At 40.5% G+C, this 16,308-nt stretch overlaps 1 long non-coding RNA gene and 1 pseudogene across 1 annotated transcript; one reads left to right on the top strand and one right to left on the bottom strand.

The window, feature by feature from the left end:
* Nucleotides 1–5,936: 5,936 nt before the first annotated feature.
* On the bottom strand, nucleotides 5,937–8,070 carry LOC119289661. The gene is made up of 6 exons (XR_005141568.1): nucleotides 7,621–8,070; nucleotides 7,351–7,483; nucleotides 7,050–7,172; nucleotides 6,776–6,965; nucleotides 6,421–6,496; nucleotides 5,937–6,219 (listed from the first exon to the last, which is right to left on the bottom strand). It is a non-coding gene; the product is annotated as an uncharacterized LOC119289661 (long non-coding RNA).
* An 8-nt stretch (nucleotides 8,071–8,078) lies between these two features.
* On the top strand, nucleotides 8,079–11,334 carry LOC119289660 (annotated as a pseudogene).
* The last annotated feature ends 4,974 nt before the right edge of the window (nucleotides 11,335–16,308 follow it).

Below are 16,308 nucleotides of genomic sequence, written 5' to 3'. Positions count from 1 at the left end.
TTACTACTATATGAGAAGTAGCTACTAGTTTTCTAAATGCGCATGAATAAAGTGTGAACCCCGTCAATCATAAGGTATATAGGGACTACAAACCTTGGAATGACAACATCTTTAAGCATTATAATAGAAGTCTTGTGATCAGTACTTTTAGTTGGAACAACTTCTACCCACTTAGTACCATAATCAACATCTGATATATGTGTTTTACCATGAGAAGTTGGACAAATCCCATATAATCAAAGCCCCAAATGTCAAAAGGTTCAGTAAAGAGAGAGTAATTCATAGGCATTTCCTTAAATCTGCTAATATTACCAATTCTGGCATTCATCAAAAGACAAAATGAACTTACATGCATTTTTAAAGAGAGTATGCTAGTAGAAACCAGATAGTAATACATTGTGTGCACTTATGTTTCAATCATGGTCTCCATAGGGACATGAATGAAAATCTCTCAAGATAGATTTCTATTTGTGCTAAGTTATACAATGTCTAATAATACCATATACTCCTTTATTATATCAATGTGGGTCATCCCCAAAGCAATGACTCAAATGAAAGAACTACTACTCTCACCTCAAAAAAGAAAAGTATCAATCAATCGAAATCTATATTACTACTACACTGCTGCAGCATTTAGCCTTGCTCTTTATTGAGTATGTAAAACAAGGCAAAGCTATATATAGGAGCGATTCTTCTACTAGTTAGTACTAGCACACATATTTAACCATATGAGATTATTTTCTGAAATTCTCATTCAGATAAAGATGGTGTCATTCAGGGATTCGATCCCAAAATTCAAATTGAATTCTTGTTCGCTAACCTGTAATAAAAGCATCTTCAGCAAAACTTTCTCGTACGACAATAAAGACGGATACGTAGGTCACAACTATGATTATACTGGAAAATCTTCCAGCTATTGTGTTTTCCAGATAAGTTGAAGCAGGTATCCAAGATGACATTTCTCTTATGTATTCAGTCAAGACATTCAGCCTAATAGCAGCAGTAGCAAGTAGCCTAAAGCAACTAACATTCTATTTGCCTCCCATCAAATCTATAAGATACTGTCTTGAAACTCAGACTCCGTTTCTCTTTTGTGGATTTACCAGTCCAAAAAATTTACTACTATATGAGAAGTAGCTACTAGTTTTCTAAATGCGCGTGAATAAAGTGTGAACCCCGTCAATCATAAGGTATATAGGGACTACAAACCTTGGAATGACAACATCTTTAAGCATTATAATAGAAGTCTTGTGATCTGTACTTTTAGTTGGAACAACTTTTACCCACTTAGTACCATAATCAACATCTGATATATGTGTTTTACCATGAGAAGTTGGACAAATCCCATATAATCAAAGCCCCAAATGTCAAAAGGTTCAGTAAAGAGAGAGTAATTCATAGGCATTTCCTCAAATCTGCTAATATTACCAATTCTGGCATTCATCACAAGACAAAATGAACTTACATGCATTTTTAAAGAGAGTATGCTAGTAGAAACCAGATAGTAATACATTGTGTGCACTTATGTTTCAATCATGGTCTCCATAGGGACATGAATGAAAATCTCTCAAGATAGATTTCTATTTGTGCTAAGTTATACAATGTCTAATAATACCATATACTCCTTTATTATATCCATGTGGGTCATCCCCAAAGCAATGACTCAAATGAAAGAACTACTACTCTCACCTCAAAAAAGAAAAGTATCAATCAATCGAAATCTATATTACTACTACACTGCTGCAGCATTTAGCCTTGCTCTTTATTGAGTACGTAAAACAAGGCAAAGCTATATATAGGAGCGATTCTTCTACTAGTTAGTACTAGCACACATATTTAACCATATGAGATTATTTTCTGAAATTCTCATTCAGATAAAGATGGTCTCATTCAGGGATTCGATCCCAAAATTCAAATTGAATTCTTGTTCGCTAACCTGTAATAAAAGCATCTTCAGCAAAACTTTCTCGTACGACAATAAAGACGGATACGTAGGTCACAACTATGATTATACTGGAAAATCTTCCAGCTATTGTGTTTTCCAGATAAGTTGAAGCAGGTATCCAAGATGACATTTCTCTTATGTATTCAGTCAAGACATTCAGCCTAATAGCAGCAGTAGCAAGTAGCCTAAAGCAACTAACATTCTATTTGCCTCCCATCAAATCTATAAGATACTGTCTTGAAACTCAGACTCCGTTTCTCTTTTGTGGATTTACCAGTCCAAAAAATTTACTACTATATGAGAAGTAGCTACTAGTTTTCTAAATGCGCATGAATAAAGTGTGAACCCCGTCAATCATAAGGTATATAGGGACTACAAACCTTGGAATGACAACATCTTTAAGCATTATAATAGAAGTCTTGTGATCTGTACTTTTAGTTGGAACAACTTCTACCCACTTAGTACCATAATCAACATCTGATATATGTCTTTTACCATGAGAAGTTGGACAAATCCCATATAATCAAAGCCCCAAATGTCAAAAGGTTCAGTAAAGAGAGAGTAATTCATAGGCATTTCCTCAAATCTGCTAATATTACCAATTCTGGCATTCATCACAAGACAAAATGAACTTACATGCATTTTTAAAGAGAGTATGCTAGTAGAAACCAGATAGTAATACATTGTGTGCACTTATGTTTCAATCATGGTCTCCATAGGGACATGAATGAAAAACTCTCAAGATAGATTTATATTTGTGCTAAGTTATACAATGTCTAATAATACCATATACTCCTTTATTATATCAATGTGGGTCATCCCCAATGCAATGACTCAAATGAAAGAACTAGTACTCTCACCTCAAAAAAGAAAAGTATCAATCAATCGAAATCTATATTACTACTACACTGCTGCAGCATTTAGCCTTGCTCTTTATTGAGTACGTAAAACAAGGCAAAGCTATATATAGGAGCGATTCTTCTACTAGTTAGTACTTGCACACATATTTAACCATATGAGATTATTTTCTGAAATTCTCATTCAGATAAAGATGGTCTCATTCAGGGATTCGATCCCAAAATTCAAATTGAATTCTTGTTCGCTAACCTGTAATAAAAGCATCTTCAGCAAAACTTTCTCGTACGACAATAAAGACGGATACGTAGGTCACAACTATGATTATACTGGAAAATCTTCCAGCTATTGTGTTTTCCAGATAAGTTGAAGCAGGTATCCAAGATGACATTTCTCTTATGTATTCAGTCAAGACATTCAGCCTAATAGCAGCAGTAGCAAGTAGCCTAAAGCAACTAACATTCTATTTGCCTCCCATCAAATCTATAAGATACTGTCTTGAAACTCAGACTCCGTTTCTCTTTTGTGGATTTACGAGTCCAAAAAATTTACTACTATATGAGAAGTAGCTACTAGTTTTCTAAATGCGCGTGAATAAAGTGTGAACCCCGTCAATCATAAGGTATATAGGGACTACAAACCTTGGAATGACAACATCTTTAAGCATTATAATAAAAGTCTTATGATCAGTACTTTTCCATGTGAAGTGGACCCATTTATGAATTTCCATAGCTATCGCAAAGTCTTTAATGTGTCTAAATGATTTATTGTATTTGTGTATTTTTCGTGTTTTGTTACATGTATGTTGTTTTATCTTAGATGGAGTGGTGTATCACATCTAGTATCTTATGTTACCATATATAATCATCTATCATACATTACTGTCCCCTTAACTTATGTTGTCTTGTGCTTTGGCCTTTGAATCAATACTCGTCTCAATTCATGTCTTGATCTTGTTTTAGGTTGTCACACAACATCTTTTCCAAGGAAATACATTATCATACATTACTGGCCCCTGAATCCATGTTTGGTCTTTGAACTGTCAACCGTCAGTCACTTCATGTCTTCTCCACATCTTTTTTGAGTTTTACAAGTTTGTAACACATGTTTATGCAAGGCAACCTATCGAATAATATATATGTATAGCCATTGTAGATTAATGCCTCTCTCTGAGCCCCTTTGGTTCGTTTTTGCCTCTCAACATCAAGGGACTGCTAGACCTGACCACCGAGACTCTTGCCGACATGATAAAGGGCAAGAATTCGGAGAAGCTTCTAGGCCAAGGAGCAGAAGATCAACAGTGAGAACTAGTGGGACTTTTAGTAAAGGAGCTTCTAGGACGCGCTAAATCAACGCTTAATATTCATCATGACTACCTTCCCGCATCCATCTTTATTGTGTAATGGGTTGTAATTGTATTGGATTCTATGAGGTGGCGGTGTCGAAGAACATCTTTAGTTGTTACGTTGCGAGAACAAAAGACCTATCATGGTCAGTGGTCATCGCTTTTCAAACATATAAGCATTTGCATAAGCTTCATTCCTCCATTTATTAAATCACTCATGTCAAGCAACATTTTCTCTCCAACCAATTTGAAATCATAATTTAGTTGCTTAGGAACCCAATATGCTTTATGTTCTAATCTAAAGCTAGATGTCATGGTTATCCATAAACCAATTTATACAATGATATGCCCATAAAAATTTTATATGCATTTCTGTAAGACCGAAGTGCATCATCCATTCTCATTGACCAATCCTTTCTTGTTCTACTCACATTTTTATGCAAGATTAGTTTGATCTCTCTATTTGTTCATTCGACTTGCCCACTAGACTAAGTATCATAAGGTGATGCTACACTATGATTGAGATCATACTTTGCTACTAGTTTTCTAAATGCGCATGAATAAAGTGTGAACCCCGTCAATCATAAGGTATATAGGGACTACAAACCTTGGAATGACAACATCTTTAAGCATTATAATAGAAGTCTTATGATCAGTACTTTTAGTTGGAACAACTTCTACCCACTTAGTACCATAATCAACATCTGATATATGTGTTTTACCATGAGAAGTTGGACAGATCCCATATAATCAAAGCCCCAAATGTCAAAAGGTTCAGTAAAGAGAGAGTAATTCATAGGCATTTCCTCAAATCTGCTAATATTACCAATTCTGGCATTCATTACAAGACAAAATGAACTTACATGCATTTTTAAAGAGAGTATGCTAGTAGAAACCAGATAGTAATACATTGTGTGCACTTATGTTTCAATCATGGTCTCCATAGGGACATGAATGAAAAACTCTCAAGATAGATTTCTATTTGTGCTAAGTTATACAATGTCTAATAATACCATATACTCCTTTATTATATCAATGTGGGTCATCCCCAAAGCAATGAGTCAAATGTAAGAACTACTACTCTCACCTCAAAAAAGAAAAGTATCAATCAATCCAAATCTATATTACTACTACACTGCTGCAGCATTTAGCCTTGCTCTTTATTGAGTACGTAAAACAAGGCAAAGCTATATATAGGAGCGATTCTTCTACTAGTTAGTACTAGCACACATATTTAACCATATGAGATTATTTTCTGAAATTCTCATTCAGATAAAGATGGTCTCATTCAGGGATTCGATCCCAAAATTCACATTGAATTCTTGTTCGCTAACCTGTAATAAAAGCATCTTCAGCAAAACTTTCTCGTACGACAATAAATACGGCTACGTAGGTCACAACTATGATTATACTGGAAAATCTTGCAGCTATTGTGTTTTCCAGATAAGTTGAAGCAGGTATCCAAGATGACATTTCTCTTATGTATTCAGTCAAGACATTCAGCCTAATAGCAGCAGTAGCAAGTAGCCTAAAGCAACTAACATTCTATTTGCCTCCCATCAAATCTATAAGATACTGTCTTGAAACTCAGACTCCGTTTCTTTTTTGTGGATTTACCAGTCCAAAAAATTTACTACTATATGAGAAGTATGACAAGACGAACAGCTCAACTGAAACACACGTTCATCAATCCTGGAGAAAATGAGGTCTGATAATGGGGAAAAAGAAAAATGCTCAAATATTTGGAGAATGCGATTAAACTGACTTGCAGCACATGACATGAAACTCGCACTTATGAGCTGAGATGAGAGGAGATCCTGAACCCTGAGTTCAGAAGTTGGAGCAACTTCCCAACAAATCTGTATGTTATTAATTTCTCTTTTACATAAGTTATGTGCTGCAAAATCAAGATAGATTAACAAGAACAATCATTTTACTAGCAGTGGCACTGACAGGTGCTGCAGCCACCCATAGTAGAGGCCAGCCTTCATAAAGTGGTCGGCCTCGATGATCCTCCGGCAGCTGCCACCGACAGCGAGACCGCCAGCTCTGCCGTCGTCTCCGTAAGAACCCCCTGCATCCATCCATTGTTCATGGGGTTGGTGCCAATCAAACTTCGGAGTAGCATTCGTGTCAATCAAATGAATTCTATGTGTGTTACATACAGGTGTGTTGCCATTTGCCAAGGCTGATGCTGCAGTAGCAATTAGCATCACAAGAGAAAGGGCGTTGATAGGAGATCTGGAGAATGCATGCAAACAGAGATGATGCGTACCTCCTGTTTGCTGGTAAGCATATAGGGGAGCATGGATCGCCTCGGCTCAAGACGCTCGAGCTGGAATGAGATGAGCCTGCAACAATTCAGTTTATATGTTAGCTACTGACAAGAATTCAGACTGCATTACCTGGGTTTCAGGCAATGAGATGGCTGTATATGCATCTATTTCGCTTCAGTTTGCGTTTGTTTGTTATCAGTTGCATACGTATATCGCTTCAGTTTACATTACAGACTGAAAAGAATTCAGATTGCACATTTGCACCGCAAAGCATAGTCCAGTATGTGCAAATGGATATACACGACAGTATGCAATCAGGAAGCAGAACAACACAGGTTCACATGTTTTATGCACCTGAAGCAAAGATTCGCGTCTCAGATGTGCCTTCTCGGTCTGGATTTTGAAATCCCAATGCCAATTTTATGCATTTAGTATCTATGTGTAGCTGACCGACCACAGCGGCCTCCCTCAGGACTTCCTCCATGCTGGAGGCCCTCTTCCATGTTAGGCTCCTCGCCACTCTCTTTCGGGAACTGACCATACGCTGCAGGCACATGCATCCAATCCACATCAACTCCCTACAATACATATTAATTCCTGTCGATCTCCTGCTTGGATATTTCCTTACATCATCGCTATTTTATACAAGTTGATCGATGCACGGTGCAGATGAAAACGTGATGAAGGCGACTTGCATGCGCGCGGCCGGCAACCTGGTCGTGGCAATCAAAGCTGGCCGGCCACTGGGGACCTGTAATGTCATGTTAATATAACCAATCAGGTAGAAAGTAGTCTTGTCCAGCACCGGCCGGCCGGGTGCAGGCTTATCTTCCATCATTACAGCAGAAACCCTCATCTCAAATACAAAATTTCCCATCTGTATTTTGAAATTGCAATGTCAATCTTATGCATATTGTATCCATGTGTACCTGACCATGATGGACGCCTTCTTCCATGTCACAGGCTGATCGCCGTTGGCTTTCAGGAACACACTGTGAAAAGGGTGATAGATGGAAAATTATAGTACAGCCTCTTCCATGCATGTCGCAGCCTTTGGATAATCTGTCGTACAAAAATCACAGTACAAGCTGTGAAGAGGATGATAAATGACCTTGACTGCAGTTTCTAGGACAGCCTAACAAAAGTACTTTATAATTCATTACACGAGAGAAGGAAGAAGAAGCTGGGGTTCACATTACCAGTTGACTAATCAACTGTGTGGGTTCACATTGCTTGTTTGTTTTCTTGTATCATTATTATTTTTTACACGTTGATCGCTGCGCTGCACGGCGAAGAACGAAGATGAAGACGAGATGCATTTGACAAAGAGTGTCTGGACGCGTTTGGCCGGCAACCTGACCTTCACAATCAAGGCTGGCCGGCCATTTAGTTTTATTTACTCCCAGACTGCAACGGTGGTGCCGGATTTCCTCTGTCGCAACGTACGTGCCCGTTGGGGACCTGTAATGTAAAGTTCATATAAGCCATCAGAGACAAAAAGATTACACCGCCTGACTTATGGTCACACCAACTCTTTGAAACGATCAGGCTTGCCAACTGATATATATCACATCATATATATCCGGCTTCATGATGGTAGCAGACTTCGCTTTGCTGATAGATTGAAAACTCCGTATCAAGGTGGAGATTTTGAGCGTTGTGACACAACAATTGGGTTCATCGCATTGCCATGAGCTTGCTCTGCTCACTTGTTGCCGTCCTGTTGATCGGTGCTGTGAGCGCCACCGGCGACGAGGCTGCGTTGCTTGCTTTCAAAGCGCAGCTAAGCCATGGCTGCTCGCTGGCCTCCTGGAACAGCAGCGCTAGCTTCTGTAGCTGGGAAGGCGTGACATGCAGCCACCGCACGCCGGCGCGGGTGGTTGCGCTGAGATTGAACGGCACCGGGCTTGCTGGACCACTCTCCCCGGCTATTGGGAACCTCACGTTCCTGCGGACGCTCGACCTGAGCTCCAACTCGCTCCACGGGGACATTCCGGCGAGCCTCGGCCGCCTTCGTCGCTTGCAGACTCTCTACTTGAGCCACAACTCCTTCTCTGGTACACTACCAGCAAACCTGAGCTCCTGCGTCAGCATCACGGAAATGAGACTGAACAACAACACACTTGGCGGGCGCATCCCGGCTGAGCTCGGCGAGAAGCTCACATACCTGGAGTTCATGTCCCTGAGAAAAAACAGGTTCACTGGGCCCATCCCAGCATCACTGGCCAATCTGTCCCATCTACAGTCACTCGAACTCTCCTATAACCAGCTCATTGGCTCGATCCCACCAGGGTTCGGAAGCTGCCACAACATTATATATTTCAATGTCGCCGAGAACCTCCTCACTGGTATGCTCCCACCTTCTCTATACAATTTGTCATCAATGGTAGTATTTTCGGTAGGGGGGAATATGTTGTACGGAAGCATTCCGCAAGATATCGGTAGCAAGTTCCCCAAGTTGCAAGGTCTTGGCTTCGGTACTAATTACTTCACAGGAACTATCCCTTCCTCAATATCGAACATATCTTCCCTCATATTACTTAGCATCAACGCCAATAGAATTAGTGGGTACGTTCCTCCCACATTGGGGAAGCTAGGAGCTCTCCAACAACTGTACTTGGGTGACAATAAGCTTGAAGCGAATGACATCAAGGGATGGGAATTCATCTCTTCTTTGACAAACTGTAGCCAATTGCGGGTACTGGCACTCGGCATCAATTCTTTCAGAGGACAACTACCGGGTTCGATTGTGAACCTCTCAACAACTCTCCAGCAATTATACCTAAGTGACTCCAGGATCTCTGGGAGTATACCTGCAGATATCGGCAATTTGGTTGGTCTCAGCGTGCTTCTAATAGCAAATACTTCCATATCAGGGGTGATTCCAGAGAGTATTGGTAAGCTAGAGAACTTAATCGATCTAGGCTTGTACAATAATAGCTTGTCTGGCCTCATACCGTCATCGCTAGGAAACCTTTCGCGGCTGAATAGGCTTTATGCACACCGTGGAAACTTGGAGGGACTGATTCCGGCAAGCCTGGGGGAGTTGAAAAACCTCTTTGCACTCGATTTATCGATGAACTACAGACTTAATGGTTCAATGCCCAGAGAGATTTTCAAATTACCCGGCCTTTCTTGGAAATTGGACCTGTCCTATAATTCCCTTTCTGGGCCCATTCCAGATGAAGTTGGTAGCTTGGCCAACCTTAACAACCTAATTCTATTAGGAAACCAGTTGTCTGGCAAGATACCCGACACTATTCAGAATTGCATAGTGTTGGAACGACTACTATTGAACAACAATTCATTCGAGGGAAGCATACCTCAGTCATTAAAAAATATAAAGGGGCTCAGCATACTGAATCTAGCCATGAATAAGTTCTCTGATAGTATTCCAGAGGCCCTTGGTAGCATTGGGAATTTGCAAAAGTTGTACCTAGCACACAACAACTTGTCAGGGTCAATTCCATCAGTTCTACAGAATTTGACATCATTGTATGAACTGGACATGTCATACAATAATTTGCAAGGCGAGGTGCCACATGAAGGTGTTTTCAGAAACATCACTTACTTAGCTATTGCCGGAAATGTCAATTTGTGTGGTGGTACACCTCAACTTCACTTGGCTACATGCCCCACAAGCCAATTGAGCAAGAACAAAAAAAAGATGCCAAGGCCTCTCATAATTTCTCTAGCAACAGCTGGAGCAATCTTATTATCACTTTCAATTATTGCTCTTGTTTGGATACTTTGTATGAATCTCAACCCAAGCCAGAAGACAATAGCACAGAATTCAGTTGATGATGACCATTACAAGAGAATCACCTATAATGCATTATTGAGAGGAACTAATGAGTTTTCAGAAGTCAATTTGCTTGGAAGAGGAAGTTATGGTGCGGTTTATAAGTGTATTTTGGACACCGAAGAAAGAACATTGGCTGTCAAGGTGTTCAATCTTGGTCAATCTAAGTATTCCAAGAGTTTTGAGGCTGAATGTGAGGTCATGAGAAGGATACGACATCGTTGTCTCACCAAGATCATTACTTCTTGTTCGAGCGTCAACTCCCTAGGTCAAGAGTTCAAGGCATTGGTTTTTGAGTTCATGCCCAATGGTAACTTGGATGATTGGCTTCATCCAAAATCTCAAGAGCCAACTGCAAACAACACCCTCAGCCTCTCCCAGAGGCTTGATATTGTTGTCGATATTGTGGATGCAGTAGAATATCTGCACAACTACTGCCAACCATTGGTAATCCATTGTGACATTAAGCCAAGCAACATTCTTCTCTCTGAAGACATGAGCGCACGAGTTGGAGACTTTGGCATATCAAGAATCCTTCATGAAAATACAAATGAGGGGATGCAAACTTCGTATAGCTCAACTGGAATTCAAGGTTCCATAGGCTATGTTGCTCCAGGTGACTGAAACTATTCTAATTTTATATTTTATTTTCACTCGAATATGGCATGCTAAGCACGAAACCTTGCATAATTGCAGAGTACGGAGAAGGCTATGCGGTCTCAACAGCTGGTGATATTTATAGCCTTGGCATATTGCTACTTGAGATGTTTACAGGAAGGAGCCCAACAGAAGGCACGTTCAGAGATTCAGTGGATCTGCATAAGTTTGTTGAGGATGCTCTTCCAGATAGAACATTGGAGATAGCTGACCCAACAATGTGGCTGCATAGCGGAGAACATGATAACACTACAAGTATTAGAATCCAGGAGTTATTGGCTTCAGTCTTGAGACTTGGCATATCCTGCTCAAAGCAACATCCTCGAGACAGAGCACTGACGAGAGATGCAACGGCGGACATGCACGCAATCAGAGATGCGTACCTCAAGTTCATTGGGGGTATGGAGCAAAGCGAGAAGCCTCATCTAGAGAAATCACGAACGGCGTTGCATAAACAAGCTAGTACAAGACATAATCCTGCATAATAAAGATTTTTGTATCTTTCCGGTTAGTAATTATTCTCAGAAAAATGTTGCTTTACAATTGTACCAGATAAATACAGAACTAGAGCAAGTTCTTGACAGTTTCAGTAATCAAGTTTATAAGTTATGCTTTGAGAATGGTGTTCTGCAATAATAGCACTAGAGCAAAGTTTCAGTAATCAAAAAGTGTAAGGTAAACTAGTAGACCTGAAGTTCTAGAGGAGTTTCGGGAGTTCTTTCTTTGTTTATATCACTAGAACAAAGTGGATCGGATCGGATCAAGAAGGCTAAAATAGACTTTGACATATCGTTTCTGTTCAGTTAACAGGCTTCCTTCCTTCATTGTTTAGTACTCCCTCCGCCCCATAATATAAGAACATTTTTTACATTACAAAAAAAAAGGGCAGCCCGGTGCATGTAGCTCCCGCTTGCACAGGGTCCGGGGAAGGATCCGACCACTTTGGGTCTATAGTACGCAGCCTTTCCCTACATTTCTGTAAGAGGCTGTTTCCAGGACTTGGACCCGTGACCTCATGGTCACAAGGCATCAGCTTTACCACTGCGCCAAGCCTAAAAAGAAAAAACATTTTTTTACATTACACTAGTGTTAAAAACGCTCTTATATTATGGGACGGAGGGAGTAGTAATCATTAACAAGAAGGCTACGAACCATGATAATCCAAGAACACCTTGGGGTATCGGTAACAAGAAAGTGATGTTTGAAAACAGACACAATTTGGTAGGACTCTGGAAGTCTGGAGCCAGCATAGCTAGCTGCCTTCCTCCGACCAGGACATCAACCTAAAACAGGTCAACAAAAAGGCCAACTAAATTAAACTGTATTGCAGAGATATGATATTACCATGGCAAGTGTGTTTGTTGGTAAACATAGACATTCAAGCTGTAGCTATATGAGCCTGCAATAATACAGGACGCTTCAGTTAGCACAAATTTGTTTGCTATCAGAGCCACTTTCCTTGCACCATACCAGAAAAATATAATGTAAAATGATCCCAGTGTTGTGAAATAGCAGCTGTCAGCATATTACATTAACTTCTGAGAAATCCTTGTTGAATGAGTTTGTGGCCTCAATCAAATCAGCAGCCAGTGAAGCTAGCTGTTTGTTAGCAGCAACAAAAATCGATCATAATAAATGTTTCACATACCCCTAACAAATTAAAGGATGTATTTGACAGCACATAAATACTAGTACTATTTTGTAACAAAAGATGCAGGCCAACAGCCTAGAAGATGCCAGTGTCATTCTTTCATTCAGCCAAAACTAGCAGGAGCAGCAGATTAACCAACGCGGCTTGTAAAAGTCAGCACGACCTTGCCTTGCTAAGATGGGGATGGTGCTTGGTGCCAGCCTTGGTCGATCTTCAGAAAAAGAGTGTGTGGCCGCAAACCTAACTGGTTAATGATTATCAATGTCGTTGCAGTCCCCACCTTCTTGTTAATGACCCCTTAGCTGTGATGAGCGCGCAGCGGATTCAGGGCGGGGGGGTCTCGGGATGGCCGTACCTTCGTCGGAGGCGAATCAGTCGGCTTAGTCGGAGGCGAATCAGGCGGGCCGGCCGCGTCGGAGTTGAAGAAGATGGATGTGTAGGAGGGGCCGGAGATCGCTTCAGCGGCGGCGGCAGCGGGGCGAGTGGGGAATTATTATGTTTTTTCCTTTCGGGGTCAGCAGTCGGCAGAGAAAACAGAGAAATTGCAGTATTTCTTTTTAATTCGTAGTATATTAATTACACGCAGGATATAATGATACCCGTGTCCTTGATAATTTTTCCAAACCAAGTACTCCCTCTGTATTTTTTGCCCTTGTCATGGCGGTATCAAAAAATGTCTTATTTTATGATACAGAGGAGTACAAAAGATAGCATTATTCTTAAATTTCAGTGCGTGCTATCTAGCGTGAATACATGTCGATTCACTTTGACCTATACGAGCGACATAACCTGTGAATAGATGGTTAGAGGGACTATGGTTCGGTCCTCGTCCGTAGTAGCGCATAATCATTGGGTTTTGCTCTTTCACGAAGAATTGGACTTGGGAGTGGCAAACCGGCAATGCCATCGCGCATGGTTTTATCGCAATCGCAAGCCTCTGATCCTCTGGTCTTTGTGTTTGGAGGAAGCAAGTCGTGGTCAGGGAACAAGCTAGGTTGGCTGGACCCTGCACGCCCATGGAATCGTGGTCCATACGCTGCGAACACTGCACCGGTTGATACGGCAACGGAAATTCCATTTCCCCTGGGCGTACAGGAATGTTTTGTGGCTGGTCTTCGGCACAAGACTTGACTAGGCCATTGTTTGGCAACCTATGAGACAACGAAAATGCATTGCATGAGTACTACTACTCCCTCCGTTCTTATCCGTATGTAGTTCATAATAAAATCTTTAAAATGTTTTATATTTAGAAATAGATGGAGTAGTTTGGCGTCATTGGTAGTATTTCCCTTAGCATGGGCCCATCACTTTTGGTTCAGACTCTCTCTTCTTGCTCAATTGGGACGCCGACCTTGACGTCGAACAATTACCGCACAGTACATACGGATGCTAGTTGCTCCCACAGTCCCACTACGGGAATGTTTTGTGGCTAGTCTTGGGCAGAAGACTTGACTTGGCCATTGTTGGGCCACCTACGAGGCATCGACAGCGCATTGCATCGAGTACCATTAGGTCGTAGTTACTAGTTTGGCGTCATTGGTAAAATTTTCCTTCGTATGGGCCCACCACTTCAGATCCAGACTCTCTCTTCTTCCTCACTGGGGACGCCGACCTTGACGTTGTTGCTGGAAGCATCGCTACGCGAATCCACTTGTCCGACACCGAATGAATAGCCGTGTGCGTCCCATCGGTGCAAAGTCATATTACCTCAGTCTCAAATTACTTGTCTTAAATTTGTCTAGATTATGTATTTAACACTAAGAATGTGTCTAAATATAAGCACGTAATTCGAGACGGAGGGAATATTATTAAGCCCCTCTTATTGCACCCTCTGAGTGTGATGAAGAAATCGCCTACTTTATAATCTACGCGTGATGGTTTGCGCATCGCCCACTAGAGAACAAACGTGTGTGATATCATGCAGACGGGTTGCATGGACGATTGTTTTAGATGTGTTGTACAATCGCACATGGTACGATAGGGCTGACTGTGTGCGACACTCAGCCGGTTAAACACATTTTAATCATGCGAGATGTTGGCATGCATCTCATACATTTTATAAACTAGTAGTAAAAGGCACCGTGTCATGCACCCGTATAGAATCCAAAGAGTGTAAACTCATACAGAAGTATGATTGTTTTTTTGCTCTCCTTCTCTTGGTGTTTACTCTTTCTTGGTCACATCAGATGCCATCTTCTTAGAAGAGGAAGACCTGCTAAGCTGGTTGCTTCCCGTTATAGAACCACCAATCGATAGCGTATCACCTTTCGCCTTCTTCTTTGGTGAAAAAGGGTTGTCACCTCTGTCGCCTTCTTCTTTTGTAATTTTTCCTTGGGCTGAAAAGTAACAACACAAGCTTTATTAGTTAGCAATGAAATAATTTGACAGACAAATCAGTTAGTTGTAGTTCAAATAGCAGTTTACCTCATAGTTGTCAGCAACCTCCTTCTACTGGACATCGGGCTTGGACGGATGGGCTTCGGCCGGCTTGGTGAGGCGTGCGACTCTCCTCTCTCCTATAGCGCGTCTTCCTCCTCTATCTCCTTCCTTCATCTTGTTCCTCCCCTTGTAAGCCATGATTTGTAGTCAGACCATGGTGATTGCGTGAATCTAGTAGCTTGATGCTAACATTTGTGGTATATGAACTGAACACCGCAGCAGTGCGACCTACCTGCCGAGTCTTGGCTATATGAGCTGAATATATATATATGATCTGACGAGTCTTTGGCGTGTCACCGTTGAGCAACTGTGCAAAGCCAAGATGCATGGTTCTGGAACCGGGACTAAAGGATCGTTACTAAAGGCCGTCCACGTGGCCGCTGCCTGGAGGTCCACCTTTTAGCCCAAAGGAAATTTTATGATTTTTTTTATTTTTTTTGAAATTTTTTCTTGATTTTCAAATTTCTGAATTATTTTAACCTCTAATCTCTAATCACCTCTCCCTCATCGCTGCTCAATTTAACCTCTAATCTTTAATCACCCCTCGTCATTCCAAATCATCTAACTTCCCGGACAGTCACCCATCCTCTCACTACTCCAGCCTGAGCACGCTTAACTTCCAAGTTCTATTCTCCCTCGTTTTCAAGTCTGCACTTGTTGTTTTCCTGACAATAGTAAGATGTCAATCCTATTAACCCTTAGGAATTTTGCTTGAGCATGAAGTCACACATTTCACTGTTTGAGTTTGAAACTATTATTCAAAAAACAATAATTATTTAGTAACACTAATATTTCTTGAATAAGTAGTTTGACCACAGTTTGACCATAATTTGACCATAGTTTGACCATAGTTTGACCATAGTTTGACCAGATTTGACCAAAATTCAAAAAAACTGAAATAATTATTTAGTAACACTAATATTTATTGAATAAGTAGTTTGACCATTATTTGACCACAGTTTGACCAGATTTGACCAAAATTCAAAAAAAACTAAAATAATTATTTAGTAACACTAATATTCTTGAATAATTATTTAGTAACACTAATACTTCTTGAATAAGTAGTTTGACCATAGTTTGACCAGATTTACAAAAAATAAAAAATAAAAAAACTGAAATTTGAGCATACTTTTTTTTTTCTTTTAGAATTTGAGGATTCTAAAAATTTGCAAACAGGCCATAGGTTGTCAAAATCGGATGCGAATTTTCGTTCTGAACATTTTGATATATTATACTTTTTTCTGACATAGAATGCAAAAGTTATAGCCGTTTTTAAATTTTCCTAACTAGTAGATGTAGTAACATAAGTACATCTCGAAGGATTTTAATTTTTGAAGT

Source organism: Triticum dicoccoides, chromosome 4A (genome assembly GCF_002162155.2).
Source record: "Triticum dicoccoides isolate Atlit2015 ecotype Zavitan chromosome 4A, WEW_v2.0, whole genome shotgun sequence".
Lineage (NCBI taxonomy): Eukaryota > Viridiplantae > Streptophyta > Magnoliopsida > Poales > Poaceae > Triticum > Triticum dicoccoides.
Note: the sequence above shows the minus strand (reverse complement) of the source record. Positions and strands in the feature narration are given on the sequence as shown.